This window comes from Bombus vosnesenskii, unplaced genomic scaffold (assembly GCF_011952255.1).
Source record: "Bombus vosnesenskii isolate JDL3184/JDL3185 unplaced genomic scaffold, Bvos_JDL3184-5_v1.1 scf7180000016274, whole genome shotgun sequence".
Taxonomy (NCBI): Eukaryota; Metazoa; Arthropoda; class Insecta; order Hymenoptera; family Apidae; genus Bombus; species Bombus vosnesenskii.
Genome location: NW_022884343.1, coordinates 416,342 through 433,261, shown reverse-complemented (window position 1 = coordinate 433,261; position 16,920 = coordinate 416,342). Strand labels below are relative to the sequence as shown.

At 39.8% G+C, this 16,920-nt stretch overlaps 1 protein-coding gene across 2 annotated transcripts in view; it reads right to left on the bottom strand.

Annotated features, from left to right (window-relative positions):
• Positions 1-16,920, bottom strand: part of LOC117242530 (basement membrane-specific heparan sulfate proteoglycan core protein-like) — a 187,992-nt gene that overhangs the window by 75,915 nt on the left and 95,157 nt on the right. The gene's annotated exons all lie outside the window — the stretch shown is intronic.

The following is a 16,920-nucleotide window of genomic DNA, read 5'->3' as shown; positions in this document are numbered from 1 at the left end:
GTATCATTATGTTATCTATACTTGAAACTTTGGTCGCTTATTAGCAACACGAAGAAATTGTATCTTTGGCCGGTGTGAAGAGGCTTGAACTCCTAGGAGTGGTTTTATTTGCGTACCACGCTACCTAAATTTAATAGAAATCAATTTAAATCTCTGTCAATAAGATTGAAAGGATGAAAGAACCAGGAGAGAATACAGGTTTCGCCTACTAAATTTTGGAATATTATCTTTGTTAATTATCGCAATTCGGCTATTTCAAGTTTCCTATTACCAGCTAAAATATTTAGGCTCGTTCGAGTGTTTTATGCTCCACGCTAAAATCTCATCGAAGCCGCCATCATTTCCTGTCTAATAATGAAACGTAAAGATTGCTTATCTAATAATAGAAACCTAGAAACCTGACACGAGAGGACTGGCGAACACGGAAAGATCAAAACCGAAGCGTTAGCGATGCCTGTAAATCGAGGATGCACTTCAAAGATCTTTGGAAATTCCCGCTGCATGGCAGAGACGTGCGCGCGCGCTCACGGGTAAGTGGATCTACTACATCACTGGTGAAACATCTTAACCGTATTCAAGGCGCGCGTGCACACACCCGCGATAAAGCTGTTCCAATATGCATTAGAATGCCGTTACACGCCAAGGTGAACGCGGCCGAATAATTTATTTCACCGTCACCGTGAGCTTGCGCGCGCGCGCGCGCGCGTTGCTACGATCCTCCGAGTCCTACACTTAGCATTTCCATTGCGTATCGTGTCATTTTCGTTGCCACGTTTCCTCCCATCCCGATGCATCTACCACGTAGCTGATGTTTTCCTTTTGTTTAACAAAAATAATTCCCACAGTGGAAGCAAGATGGCGGTCACAAGTTTCCTAACCTGACCTGTACCTAAAGTAACCAACCTAACCTATCTTTCGATCGCTCTATTCTCGTTGTTTCCCAATTAAAACGGATGCAAATCGGTACACGCGTTCCTGGAACGCTCATCCATCGGCTCTGTTTCCTTTTGCTACTCACCGCTATGAATCGTTCGTACTTCGGTCAGTCTGAAAATATACCTGGTTGTAAAACGTTCGATGAGGTCTTGGTTCGACATACATAGCACGTTACGGATGGTAATTTTAGCCGATCGTTTCGGAATCTCGTGGAATATGAATAGAAGTATTTCACCGCATTGCAATTCTCTTGGCTAATCCTATTACCATAGATTCTATGGCATAGAACGATTTGCTTAGAAGCCGACAGACAGTCGCGATCACTCTTCGCTGCACGACTACGATTTTCTAGTGACAGTCGAAGACGCACAACCGTTCGATCATGGCGCATTCCTCGCTTGGATGCCACGGAGATGGCTCTCCCTGGGTCGGCTGGCGTTCGTCAGCCTCGTAAATATCGCAATTCAAAGCCTGCCACACAGATTCCATCGCGGGGAGGTCGATGATACCCGCGGCAAGAGGCTCACGCAGTCCTCTATGCCTTCTAGTGGCAATTTAAAATCGCTTGACGAGCTAGTCGTTGACGACATTCGGGTCATGCCAGCGATAATCCCTGACTCGAGTGCTAGTCGATCCTTTGATCCGCTGTCTTTTTCACCAAGTTCGATGATTAGCCGTGTACGTATCGGTTTCTGGTAGATTCAAAGGTCGAACTAAACACCATTTTCTATATTCCCCGACAAAAGTTTCTACGAATTACAACAAAACAAAAGAACTCTGCTTTTGCTCCACCAGCAAAATCGTTTGAGAGGTTATGTTTGATCCTTCGTATCAGGTCCAAGGTTGGCAATGGCACACGCGTTCTTTGATGTATTACGATATTGATACACTTAAACTGAGAATAATCCGAGAGAGGATATTCTTGTAACATTGACTAATGTACATTGTGATAAATAAATAACTGTATCTTCCAAGTTATTTTTCTTGGACGTTTTCGCTGGTAGCCAGACAGATGGGTAAAATCGCGAAGGTCTCGCGGTTTTTGATCAAACAAACAAGTTTGTAACAAATGGCCTATACAGAGGATCGAAATGGGTCAAAAGTCGTACGCGTGTTGGGAAAACAGGCTTTAACTCAAGAATAAGTGCGATCTGCCGCAGTAAATCAAATTTACCTGTAAATCTGATTTTCGTGCGATGGTTTAAGAAAAGATTTTCCAGACAACCAATTCGGCCAGTTATACTTTAATTAAATGCCTTCGTGTTGGACAGCCTCGATCCACGTGTCGTACGTTTCATCGATCGCCACGCTCTGGATAAGCCTGAGACAAGTGGTGGGAAGGTGAAATTCGATAGACAACCAGGGAACATGTGTGTCTCTGGAAAAGTATGTTTACCGCCAAGCACGAAAGTCAGCCAGAAAATCTAATAACTGCGCAGATCAAATATCTCGGGCAAAGGAAAACGTAGTTTCGACCTAGAGGCAGTGTTCGCTCGACGAAAAAAATCTTCTTGATCAGCGGTTCTAGATTGGGTCAAGTTTAGGTTAGGTTTGAGTTCAGATCAAATTAGCTCGCGCTTTGCCATTTATTTATATTTGATGGTTAGATCTGAGCTCAGTTTCGCTTTAAATTAACCAAAATTGACAGAACGACAGACTGTCAGACTAAATATTGGACGTGGATCAGATTTGAGTTTAGGTTAGGTTAGGATAACAAGATGTCAGCTTACGCGAAGTCTATATACTAATTAAGTCTACGTACTAACTAATTAATTTTTCCTTGGGTTTGAAATCGGATCAGGTAAAGTGAAGATGAAGATAGCGAGAGACTGTTAAAATCTCAGACAATGATCGAATTAAGTTTGAAATTAGAAATTCGATTCTTTCAGGTTTCAGCGAATAGAAATTAGAACGTCAAGCCATCCGTACTCTCCATAACCTTATCGGGCCCGGTAAAACGAGCGGTTTCAAAATTTCATGTTCAATTCCAATGAACAAAAGAAACAACGATGAATGTACAACTTTGAACAAAATTTTGAAACCGGTCGTTTGACAGGGTCTGGTAAGGTTAGTGCTGCGATGAGACTGACACGATATAGGAACGTGAATTGCTCGTCCATAATAGAGAGCTAAATTCGGATGTCAATTAAGCGAAGGTGACAAGATGACAGAATATTACTGGTACGTTTCTATGTAAGACGGTCCATCTATTCTCGAATCCTTATGAGAACTTTACAAAACGGAACTCGGTGGCCCATCGGCGCTCGCACACCTCCGGGATGGAACCCAACCTCGGAAGAAGGCTGCAGACCGAGCTGATATTTATTTGTCAAGGATAGAAAAGCAGCAGGAAGCCGTGGATAAGGAGCGAACCACAGGTTACCAAATAAATCTTCTCAACGGCGCAGGAAGTAGCGGCATCTAAAAGAGACCGGAAGTGGTACGTCATGGGCTGCCTCGTGCAACCAATCGAACGTTCCTCGTACAAGTGCTAACGATTAATCAATGGAAGAGCCAGAAGAAGAATGCTTTCAGGTCTGGCGACGAATCGAAGGGAAACTGTATCCCTCGGGACGGAGGTTGCAAAACTTGTCAACTCGATCGGATTTGCCAGGCGTTCCACGCCGATAGTCTTCGTCGTCTGGCGAAACAATTTGCTCGTATCGACTGGAAAACAGCACGGAAGAACGGATACGAAAGGGAAGAGGCTCGAGATACTGCAACTTAAATAGTCCCCGGGCTGGTTAATACCTCGATGAACGTTCTGCATTGCTCGTGCAGAGAATCAATTTGGCTTTTCATAACGTCGAGCAACGATAAGACAAAAGTTTCTTCTCGTTTGCTGGATCGACGAGGGACGCTATAGCGGTCGTCAAAAACTATCGGCAAAGTGTACTCCGACAGAGGAGGCTGGCAATGTCGAGTACGTTCGGATATCCGAAAATAACCAGTTACATTCGGGTCGAAAGAAGGATCATGAATAAGTAAGGCGAGTGTTATGCTCATCCACTATCTGACTTCGATTTTCTATGGAAATTTCACGTCGAGTATTAACGTATTTCGTAAAGTCTATATTTGTTTGACGAGTTTCTTACAGATTTAGGTTACATCGTGGCATTAATCGTTAGACCTACGAGTCGATCGAAATAAAACCAGCGATGCTACGTTGCTTGCTAGGGTTTCGTGTGCGTAAACAGGATCCAGATTTAGGCAAATCAATAATTTGCAGCTACTTCTTTTCTTATTCGTCTTTTTGCTCTTTTAATATCGTGTAGTTTAAAGTCTTGCCTTCTATTATATAACTGGTGGCTGCGATTAAAACGTAATTAAGACGTAACCATCCCGCAAATGCAGTGGCTAGTTATCGATTACACAGGTGATAAAATTCTTCTGAGAACAGAGTCACGTCGTTTTTCTCTCTTTTACATCGTGCAATTTTTCCAATTAGTCCGCGCTGATATTCTGCGAGGAGGCAGAAAAATCAGCGAAATATTAAGAATTGCAACAAGATCGCCAGATCCACTAAGTTTCACTAACAGCAACGTAGTTTTACTTTGCCGGAATTTATCGAGGAATTCGTCGATACTCTACCACGAATTTCTGGTATCTTACGAAGCAACGTAATTGCACGTCGCTGGTAACCAGCTATAATTTGCCGAAAGAAATGCTCTTTGGCCAGTAACAGCGGGTATCTCTACTTATAAATATAAAACAATATTTTTCCAATTGCCTCGCATTTTACATCTGACAATTTTTATCCAAAATATCACACGCTCGGTTAAGTTATCGTTTAGGAAATAAATCGGTCAGAGCGGTCGAAATTAGCGGTCGGAATAATCGGCAGTCGATTAATTGGATGATTCGAGGACTCGATTTGCGGGTGAGTGACGTGAAGAAAGGGCAAGATCAACGGAATACTCTCTCTCTCTCTTTCTGTCTCTCTGCAGCCCCCGAAGAGTTTACATTTTAAATACCGCGGGAAATTCTCAGCATACACCGAGATTATTCGCTGGGAAGGGAAAAACGCGATTTATGCTTTCTTTGGCCGCTACGTTTCTTTTATTCGTCGCCTTTTTCTTATTCCGCTTCTCCTTTCGGACCACAGAAGAGGGAAAAAATCTGCTCATGCATATTGCACGGGCGAACGAATCGGCGAAGGATTTAATTACTCCACCGTAGCGCGATTATAGTCGGCGGATCCTTGAATATTTCGTACATTCCGCAAGATTATTCTTTCACCAGGGGGAATGTCCTTCCGCCGCTTAATTTAGCCAGAACCAGGTTTGCCCTACCGAGGTCAACCCGGTCACTATGGGCAACGAGTATTGTTCGAATATCCACGTTGTTTCCACTTATTTCTCTCGACTGATCCGAGAAATAATCCACGAGGCAAATGACCTATACCGAAGCCTAAAGGAATCGTTGCAGGTTTAACTTTGAACCTGCTACAGTTCCAGCTAAGGGCATCTGCGATTATTAAACAGACGCTAGATATTTTTGGTAAAATGAAACTTTTATTCAGGCAGACACATACTTCTTTAACGTTAGAACTACCACACCAGTGAAATTGACTGGTTTTACAATTCTATTTTAAAATTCCTACTTCGTGTTATATTTTTTACCGCAATGGTGTAATGACCTTCGCAACGATAACTAAAAGAATATTTATTTTGTTTTTCATGTATTCAAGCTGAAAATATTTCTGTATCTACTTATACCAATAGCAGTGAAAATGACTGGCACTTGTCAAAGTGTACAGGAGTCCTGTAATCTGTTTATCGAGCCCCAATTAGCGAGTTTCCTCGTTTTCTACAACTTGCCATATGTTTTTCAAATTTTTACCGCGTATCATTCGATACAAGGATGCCAGTTATCAGGAAAATTCCGGATCGACCGCTGGATCGCTAGATGCTAACGCTGGAAATACCACAGCAGTGGAAATGACTGGTTCTACGATTTTATTTTAAAATTCCTACTTCGTGTTATATTTTTTACCGCAATGACGTAATGACCTTCGCAACGATAACTAAAAGAATAATATAACGAATTTTATTTTGTTTTCTATGTATTCAATATCAGTGGAAATGACCGGTACTTGTCAAAGTGTACAGGAGTCCTGTAATCTGTTTATCGAGCCCCAATTAGACAGTTTCCTCGTTTTCTACAACTTATCACATGCTTTTCAAATTTTTACCGCGTATCATTCGATACGAGGATGTGAGTTATCAGGAAAATTCCGGATCGACCGCTGCATCGCTAGATGCTAACGCTGGAAATACCACAGCAGTGAAACTGACTGGTTCTACGATTTTACAAATGTGTCAACCCTCGTTCAGGGATCCCATATGGATTAATACTAGCAAAAATGTACCACGTAACATGGAATTGCTTCCGTAAGAAAGAATAAATCAATAAATATACAAATATTCTACTATTACGTATTTTTTAAACCAGTCATTTTCACTGGTTTTGGTAGAAATAGCTACGTGTCGACTATCGGTAGGTCTGTTAGTCACAGAGGTTTGCGGTCCTAGCGTGAAACTTGATCCAACCGAATCCTACGACTGTCGACTGTTTTAAATCTATCGAGTAACGTAGAAAACACGTTACTAAGCAGAACCACGAACATTTGTACGTCTTTGAAAAAGCCTGAGAGACAAGTTAAAACACGACGCGGCTCTAAACTCGGCCCACGTCGCACACCTCGTTAGCGGAAGAAGCTTACGCTTACGCCGGGTCAGAAAGGTTCTAACACGAGCTGCAGGCCTAATCTTCCTACAGTTAGTCAAATCATTCGATGTGAGATTCGATCGATTTGAAACTGAACTCGCAACGCAAGCTAACTTCCGTCAGTTTTGATAACGCGGAACACGAGAGGCCAAGATATTATTTTCAACTATCGTCGATCAGAAACGACGCCAGCTGGATCGTTAAATCGCCTGGCGTTTATAAATGGACAGAAAAGTGGCCAAGAGCTGGCAGATTTTTCACTGGTATTTACAAAATTTACGAGCTAATAAAAACGATCATTCGACGTTAATTATTCCAGGGGGCGGGTAACCCAGATTTCACGGCTTCGTCCATCGGATTCGCCAGAATTGCGCCAGAGGTGAGAGGAAAATCGTGGGCAGAGGGGAAAAGGAAAAACACCGGCAAGACTTAAATAGAAAGAAAGAGAGAGAGAGAGAGAAACATGGAAAAATCTGCTCGTATGGCGTAAAAAAATGTTCTCGTGTGGCGTTTATGCGAATAACTGCGACCAATTTGTGACCACCGGTTTATGGCCGGCCAAGTATGCGGCTGACGTAAAATCGTCCACGTTTTATTTTACCGAAAGAAACTACGCTGAGTTAAATCGACGACGGTTTTCAGAAAATTGAAAATAACAGAAATTTTTCGTATCTTTTGTCATCGCCATCTAATAACAAAATCGATGAATATCAGTCGGCTATGAACTCGTTAGCGCGTCCCACGAAAGTCACTCGATCGATTCCCAGTCGATTTTCCTTTGCTCAAATTGCTGGAAAATTGCAGAACCCGCTGCAACAATGCGTAGGCTGGTACAACAATGTAAAGAAATACAAATACATAGTCGACTGTAATATCTGCCATCTTCCTCGACGAAGCTTTTAATAAATCTTGCTGAGGGAGATTCTGGGAACAAGACGCGCCGATTGTTTTACCGAAAGCGAACGCCCCGACAACAGCAGGCAACAGGCCGCCCCGTGGCAAATGAAAAACCGATGCCTGGCCGGCACGTGACGAAGGGTGAACGTCGATCACGTAAAAGAAGGAAACTGGCCGCGACAAATCGAATTATCCCGGGCACGGGGGCGATGGTTGGAAGGAAGAAGGCATAAACAAAGCCGATCGTTAACGCCGGTTATGGAAGTTCCCGGTTTGCCAGCCATTAGACTCGTTGCAGTTCCTCAACTTCGCTCTGCTTTATCGCGCAATCGTAAACGTATTAATAAATAATAAGGAAGCTTCCGCCTGGATTAACGTTACGACCTCGTCTTACACGTTAGCTTAGCTTTTTATCCCCTTCCGTCTTTTCTCCTTTCTTTTTTCTTTTTTTTTTTTTTTTCGTGTTCTGTCGCGTTCGCAACCAGCTTTGCGAACAGTCGAGGTATCAGGCGTCGTTAAACGTGGCGATAAAGAATTACGCAAGAACGTCGGTTCGCGGACATGGTTTTCGCTTGGACTCGAGGCTGTTTGCTGCTTACACGAGTTTGATCGAAGCGGCAAACGACTAATTGTCCCTGCGCTCGTGTTCGATCTGATGAAGGGAGTTGCGAATCTTTGGAGAAGTAACGAGAACGCGGAACGTATGACGCGCGGAGAGCAAATTAGAAAGGACGCGAGTTGCGAAGCAAAGAAGAGTATATCGTCCTGGTATTTCGTAAACTTTGCTGTTAGAGCTGCTCTTACCGCCAACATGAAAAATGTGGCTTTCGTTGAATAGCCAGGCTACCGTACGGCACACGAATGGCGAATTAGTGGGCACAGAGTGGAAGTGGAAGCAAAGGAGAAGAGAGAAGGAAGAAAAAAAGGGGACTGAATGTAGGAAGAAAGGAAGAATAGGAAGAAAGAGGAGGGAAAAAAGGGGGAAAAGAAAAAAATGAAACGAAGAAAGGAAGAGACTGAAGAGACAGAAGAAGAAATGGGAATTGCAAGAAGAAAGGAAAGGTACCGGAGTGCATAAATTACGTGCTGTTTGAAACACTTATTCATACTTTATGTTTCTACGTTGCTACGCGATTATGTCAAATAGAACATATTATTTTAGGATTCTTCGTACATGAGACAAATTTCAGTTAGAACAACAATTGGCGTGCTTCGTCGTTCAAACGTTAAATGGTTTTCCCCTTCTTTTCTTCTCTTTTTTTTTTTTCTTGCCTTGTCGTTTTTTCTCTGTTTCTTCGAGTTGATCGTTCGTAAAACTTGGTTGAAAGGTATTAAAGATGAAACGGTCGAAGGGGGTGACCGTCGATCGAAGCTGGAAGCTGCGTCGTGTCAACGAGAATTTACGACGTCCGTTAATGGAACGATCTCGCAGTTTGATTTCAATGGGCTTGGAATACGAACGGACACGGGATTGAAGTCCTTTTCATTCGGAAATAATGACAAGGTGTCATCAATATTCGCTATCAACTACCGCAGTTCGATATATCTCTTTCGATCTGACGAGCTGCACGATTACGCTTTGCGTATCCTTCCAACGATATAAAAATCATTATAGCGATTTGCAACCAACTCTGTATGATCGAATCCGAACGTAGAGATTGCAATAGAGTTTCAACAGAATCTCAATCTCAATGAGATTGTAGGAAAAAGTTTGAAATGTCTCTGACAAGTGTTGGGAATCTATGTTCGAGTTACTGAATTTTGGAATATTTTATTTCATTGTTAATATTCTTGGAGATGGACAACTTTTAAATCTGACTTAGATCAGAACTACAAACTTTCGCAAACATTGGAAGATTTCATCCAAACCTACAGATTACAGGAGTGTTTCAACAGAATGTCAATCTCAATGAGATTGTAGGAAAAAGTTTGAAATGTCTCTGACAAGTGTTGGGAATCTATGTTCGAGTTACTGAATTTTGGAATATTTTATTTCATTGTTAACATTCTTGGAGATGGACAAATTTTAAATCTGACTTAGATTAGGCCTACAAACTTTCGCAGACATTGGAAGATTTCATCCAAACCTACAGATTACAGGAGAGTTTCAACAGAATCTCAATCTGAATGAGATTCTACTAAAAAGTTTGAAATGTCTCTGACAAGTGTTGGGAGTCTACGTTCGAGTTACTGAATTTTGGAATATTTTATTTCATTGTTAATATTCTTGGAGATTGACAAATTTTAAATCTGACTTAGATCAGGCCTACAAACTTTCGCAAACTTTGGAAGATTTCATCCAAACCTACAGATTACAGGAGAATTCCAACAGAATCTCAATCTGAATGAGATTCTACCAAAAAGTTTGAAATGTCTCTGACAAGTGTTGGGAGTCTATGTTCGAGTTACTGAATTTTGGAATATTTTATTTCATTGTTAATATTCTTGGAGATTGACAAATTTTAAATCTGACTTAGATCAGGCCTACAAACTTTCGCAAACTTTGGAAGATTTCATCCAAACCTACAGATTACAGGAGAATTCCAACAGAATCTCAATCTGAATGAGATTCTACCAAAAAGTTTGAAATGTCTCTGACAAGTGTTGGGAGTCTATGTTCGAGTTACTGAATTTTGGAATATTTTATTTCATTGTTAATATTCTTGGAGATTGACAAATTTTAAATCTGACTTAGATCAGGCCTACAAACTTTCGCAAACTTTGGAAGATTTCATCCAAACCTACAGATTACAGGAGAATTCCAACAGAATCTCAATCTGAATGAGATTCTACCAAAAAGTTTGAAATGTCTCTGACAAGTGTTGGGAGTCTATGTTCGAGTTACTGAATTTTGGAATATTTTATTTCATTGTTAATATTCTTGGAGATTGGCAAATTTTAAATCTGACTTAGATCAAGCCTACAAACTTTCGCAAACATTGAAAGATTTCATCCAAACCTAGAGTTTCAGCAGAACCCCAACATGATTGAGACTGTAGGAGAAAGTTTGAAACCTCTCTGACAAGTGTTGGAAGTATACGCTTGAATTACTGAACTCATGAGTCATTACCATCTAATGACAAAATCCGGAATCACTTAGTTACCAACCCAATAGTAAACTTGTGTTGTGCTCCTGAGTGTGAAACTTCGAATATGAATGTTACGCTTGTCGTACTGCTTTTTCGCCCATTCAATGTACGTTTAGACAACGTGCAACTGCCCCCTTATTGGTGCAAGCTCTTCGATTTTGATGGGAATCGCGCGGATTATATCTAAGCTTCTTTGTGGCGCGTCGAAGGAGTAAATACTCGAGATCACGAGAATGGGTAGAAGAAGAATGCGCATCGATGTAATTTAAAAAAGGAATTCTCGGTATCTTTTCGCGGTAATTTATCAAGTAACAAGGTAAAAATGTTCATTGTTTTGAAAGTATCGACTGTACGCATACAAAAATACCAAAAAAAAGAATGATGAATAATTTGTAGAAATACAAAGCTTTCTGTATTATATACAAGTATATAATGTTCATTGGCCTGAAAGTATTGACTGTACGCGTACAAAAATACCAAAAAGAAACAATTTATAGGAACACAAAGTTTCTTACTATTACTATAAGTATTTAATACTCATTGTTCTGAAAGTATTGACTGTACGCATACAAAAATACCAAAAAAAAAAAGAGAGAAAAACAATTTATAGGAACACAAAGTTTCTTACTATTACTATAAGTATTTAATACTCATTGTTCCGAAAGTATTGACTGTACGCATACAAAAATACCAAAAAAAAGAGAGAGAAAAACAATTTATAGGAACACAAAGTTTCTTACTATTACTATAAGTATTTAATACTCATTGTTCTGAAAGTATTGACTGTACGCATACAAAAATACCAAAAAAAAAAAGAGAGAAAAACAATTTATAGGAACACAAAGTTTCTTACTATTACTATAAGTATTTAATACTCATTGTTCCGAAAGTATTGACTGTACGCATACAAAAATACCAAAAAAAAGAGAGAGAAAAACAATTTATAGGAACACAAAGTTTCTTACTATTACTATAAGTATTTAATACTCATTGTTCTGAAAGTATTGACTGTACGCATACAAAAATACCAAAAAAAAGAAACGAAACAATTTGTAGGAACACAAAGTTTCTTACTATTACTACAAGTATTTAATATTCATTGTTTTGAAAGTATTGACTGTACGCATACAAAAATACCAAAAAAAAGAGAGAAAAACAATTTGTAGGAACACAAAGTTTCTTACTATTACTATAAGTATTTAATACTTATTGTTCTGAAAGTATTGACTGTACGCATACAAAAATACCAAAAAAAAGAGAGAGAAAAACAATTTATAGGAACACAGAGTTTCTTAGTATAATATACTGTTAACTATATATAAGTATCATAGAGACCTCTGAAAGGACGAGTGAAACAAGTGCTACTTCCAATGATGAGAAAACCAGGAGATAAATGCTTAAATTACAGACAGATTAGCAGTAGATGAAGACAGATATCGCACGCAGTGTACAAGATGCGTCAAGAGAGGGAAAAGTTTTGTGCAAATAATGGAACCATTGCTAGAAACAACAACAATAAATATACGTCAACGTAAATATATGGCGAAGATAAGATTTTGATAAACGTCAAGGTCTAGCGAATAGAATATAAAAACGCAGCATATCTCGCATATCTCTCGTTTTGTTTAATTAATTCCTTGGTCAGAAACTGCAATAATAACTATACATACGGCAATGCCCTAGAAATCATGATACGATCGATAAGGCAATAATTCTACGTGAACAAAATATATGTTTATAAATATTGATGTTCTATAAATATTGTATTGCATTAATAAATATTAATATTTGTAAAGATTTAACCTATATTTTCCATTTATTTATTCATTTATAAATCCTTAATACGTCGTCTTGTCTTCGATGGAATCCAATTTGAAAATTCCTCTGATATACATCAACTTAGCTGATTGCAAACTGAATATGAATGAACAAAAAGCAGATTATTCAGCGCGCAAATGATAAGTAAAGAGCGTGGAATGCAATTTTTCTGTTTGTGACCTGGTTTCCCGGAAAGTAAAATTTGAACATGTTATATTAAGTATTTGATAAATGAAAATATTGCTTCCTTGCAAATGGCGCGTCCCGCGAGCAAACTTTATTCTACGTTTTCCATTTTTAGTTTCGCGGCTAAAATAACTTCTTGTCGATTACCTGCTCCCGTCTAGTTCGGACATAGGCAAAACAATATGTATGTGTTTCACACAGAAATACGAACAAGTACACATTTAGATATATCGCAAGTAGCTGATATCACAATTAATTTATACAATTATAAAGAATTTGGAGGATAAGTAACGTTTACAAAATGCCATAGTCGACACTGATTAAAAATGGTCACAATGACGATTAAAAGTCGTCACGATGGCGATTAAAAGCTGACGACGAAAAAATAACGATAAGATTGTGTAAATGCTGCGAGCGTTCGACTACGCCATTATTTTAAACGTTACTACTCTAAATTCCGTAGCTACGTCACTTACTTAAAAATATCTGAATGTGTACCACACGTATTTTTCAGTGAAGCACATACGTACAGCTATTTTCTTTTTTTTTTTTTTAGCTTTGGTCAGTTTTAACTTAGTTGTCGGGTACCGTTTTCTTAAAATATTTATTTAGTCGAATCTTTCTCTTCTACTTTAATTTTTCTTCACACCGAGACGAAACCTACAGGTAAGTACGTTATACGTAATAAGGAAAAAGGTAGACACATTCCTTTCCTGAATTCAGCGATTTAACGACGCGGTATGCACGTTCTTTTCGCATTTCTACCTATATCTCCCGCCATTTTGCTTTTCCTTCCTTTTTTTCTTCGATATTCCTACATAACCTACAACACTCTGCCGAGACGAATCGATCGAAATCTGCAAAGTTTGAATCGGTTGAAACGTTTTTAAGTTACACAAACGTAAGCACAGACAGAGACATCTACATACATACATAGGTTAAAGCCAAACACGATAGCCTTTCCTCTTCTCCTAGCACAGTCGGCTAAAAAATTGTATTGTACGTTTTCGACTTGGTTTTTGACGTAGGATCGCCTGTTTGCCGACGCTGCAATGATCGCTAGGGCGGGCTGCGTTTAAAAGAGAAGCCGACAGTGAAAGAAGCGATGCAATATACGCCGCGCACTAGCGATGTCATGTAGCAGGCGTCACGACGAATGAAAATCGTGACGAACGCACGATGCTACCTCACGGAAGAAGAACGCGCATTGTTTTACATTGCTCAAAGCACAGAAACGTGTAGAAAACTGTGCCACGTCTCTAATATGCGTGCCTATGGAACGACGCTTCGTGGACGTATGTCTTCGAACTTAAGGGATACGATGACTGGAATCTGGCGGCGAATAATGCCGAATGAAGGACTATTTCTTCGAATTATTCGATAATGGAAAATGTCGAGTCACTGGCCAAAGCGTTATCGATCGAGTTTATAGTATTAGGTTATCCCGAAAGTTGCTTTCGTTTTAGAAGAAAATAATAGATGCAACGTTTTTCGTTTCGCATTATTTTATCGAATTATGATCGATTCTGTAATAATAGAACAAAAAATAATATGAAACTATTATTTCCTTGTAAAACAAAAGCAACTTTCGCGATAATCTGATATAATTGTTTAGCTGAAGTATAAATTTAGGGGCTGAATTCGAGATGTTGAGGTTAGCCGAGCGCCGTATTATCCGAAGTGCTTTGAACTTTACTCTGATTTCATTCTTTTCAAACAATTTTAACACAAACAGTGTGAAAGCGTAAATAGTCTATTGTGGGAGCTGTTGATCGAACTTTCGACCAATTAAATAATTAAGAAACCTAAATACGTGTATAATGTAACATTGTCAAAATATTTTCTATCGTTTTATTGTACGATTTACCAAAATGTAATAAAATCCTTTCCGTATTATCCGAATTTTTGAATAATATTCCCGCGATCGCGTCATTTAGGATAATCGAGATTATTCTATTGTACTCGCAATTGACTCGAGAAACTTTACTTTTCGGTCCTTGGTTATCGATAGGTTTTTGGTTACTGGTATCAATTACGCCTATTTTATCAACACTGACTTACCAACCACCAGTCATGGTAATGGTATAATGGCATAATAGTATAATATTGTAATAGTACAATAACTCGCCGTGATAAGCAGTCGCGAAATTCTGACGCCAGATAAGATGGCGTGAGAGCAGCGAGAGCCAACAGCTAAACAATCTCGGCAATTCGAGATGTGTTGTCTTTAGAGTGAGTGAAAGATACCTTATCATATTCGTACGGATATGTAGAAAAGACGGTATGCATGAGCACCAACAATCATTTATCACAATGCTCGCAGAATCACAATTACGATTGTCATGTAACTTCATTCGCGGCCGTGATCGTTATTCTCGATCTTGACTGAATTATTTTTCATGAAACACTTCGACGTAGCTCGCGTGAAACGTAGATTTAAAGTTACAACGTTACGGCCCCCTCTTATGGCGTAAATTTTACTTCGTTTCGTATTAAAAGTAGAAAATAATCCAATTTTCTCTCTTTTAACTTATATCGGCATTTCAAACAGTAAAACGTTAATTCTTCCTCCCGATTTCAGAATCGTAATACATATTCATCCGATATCGTTAACATAAAATATACGGTTTATGCGATGCATGCAAAGAACAATTATCCAGTCTATTCTTCATTGAAAAACCACCGTGATTGAGATCGTACGTGATCTAATTATTCATGTCACAAACAGCAATTCACGCCATCCTCATAGTAATACAAATTAGAGCTATTAGGTTGTGCTGAACATAAAAAAGATCCAGGGACCAAAGAAAAAAGAAGAGAAAAGACGAAACGTAATCCTCTACGACGTGTCTCGTTAATTTGTCGCACGATGTCGCAGTGTTAAATTGACTTGTTACCTCTAAGACAGAACTGAAGTCAAAATGGTCAGAGTTAATATACGGCTTTACTACTTTTCGTAGATGCAATCGATTCTTACGAGCATACAGATTACAACGTTTAAATGAGTCATTGCTCGGAATGACATTCATCGGAATACACATCTGCTGTAACCATAACCTTATACGGTCTCAGATAGCGAATAGATTAGCGTAGATGATAATACGATTAAAAAATCTCTTAGAAAAAGGACAATAAGGAAAAACAATGGATAGAATAAAATACTTTATCTGAATTTCCAAGAATTTCCAACCTTATTACTTACTAATTAATTTCTACCAACTACGTTATCTACTTTAACGCATTAAAACATAGTCAGCTACTTGACTGTATAAACAAACATACCTGCGTAATAATAACGTCTGGCACACCACGGTGTCCAAATATTCGCGAGCCACTCTACGCGCAACTCTTAATTCACTGCTTTCCTAAAGTTTTTATTGTACAATCCTCTGCAAACTGCTTTTCTCTATTTTAACCCGACCACGCAGTTACATACCACGCTTAAACTACGTAACTGCATAATTACTGTACCACCATAATCAATCGACTGCCTGTTAACCTAACTCTGTCCCGTTTCCTCCGGAATTAGGCTGCCCTGACACCCACGAATGGGCGCTAAAGCCGCCAGTTACTTTAGACAGTCTCCGCCGCGCGGAGCAACGTAAAAACGCCAAACAGGACAGCATGAAAATTCGGTTGCTCATCTAGGAACAGCGGCGCGGTTGCGAATCCTTTTCACCTAACGATAATTTATGCCGTGGACGATCGACCAGCTAGTACGAGACGGAGTGTACAGAGGGCGAGTGTGTGCACTGGCTGAAAAGAGACACAACTGTACATACGCCCTGTACGCGGCAAGCAACGGTCTGCGCGATTGTTTCATCCCGAAAATGATATTCACGGGCCGCCACGCAGCCAGCTCGTAAAAGGACTCTTTTCTTTCCCTCTGTTTCCTCCCTATGCCTTTCTCTCTCCCTTGTTCTACCATCCACGCGTTTAACCCGCTGCCTCGTCCTTTTCTCTCGCTGTCGTATTTTTTAGCAAGAGCAACAGCGTAGGGTTTACCCTGAAAATACATCGCGGCCCCTAGCATCATGCAATTAAACGTGAGTACGTTGGAGCCGCGGCACAAGTGGTGGGGATGCTAGTGGAAAGAAGAACACCGATAGGGCAGATGGGCGAGGAGTGGGGGGCAGTTGGCGGGTAGAGAAAAATCTATCGTCAGGGTGAACGACGCTAAACAGTGGACGCTTTGTCGATGACAAGTGCGAATCTCCGGTGGCTTATAAAAGTCGTGGAAATCATCATCATCTGCCTTCCGTTC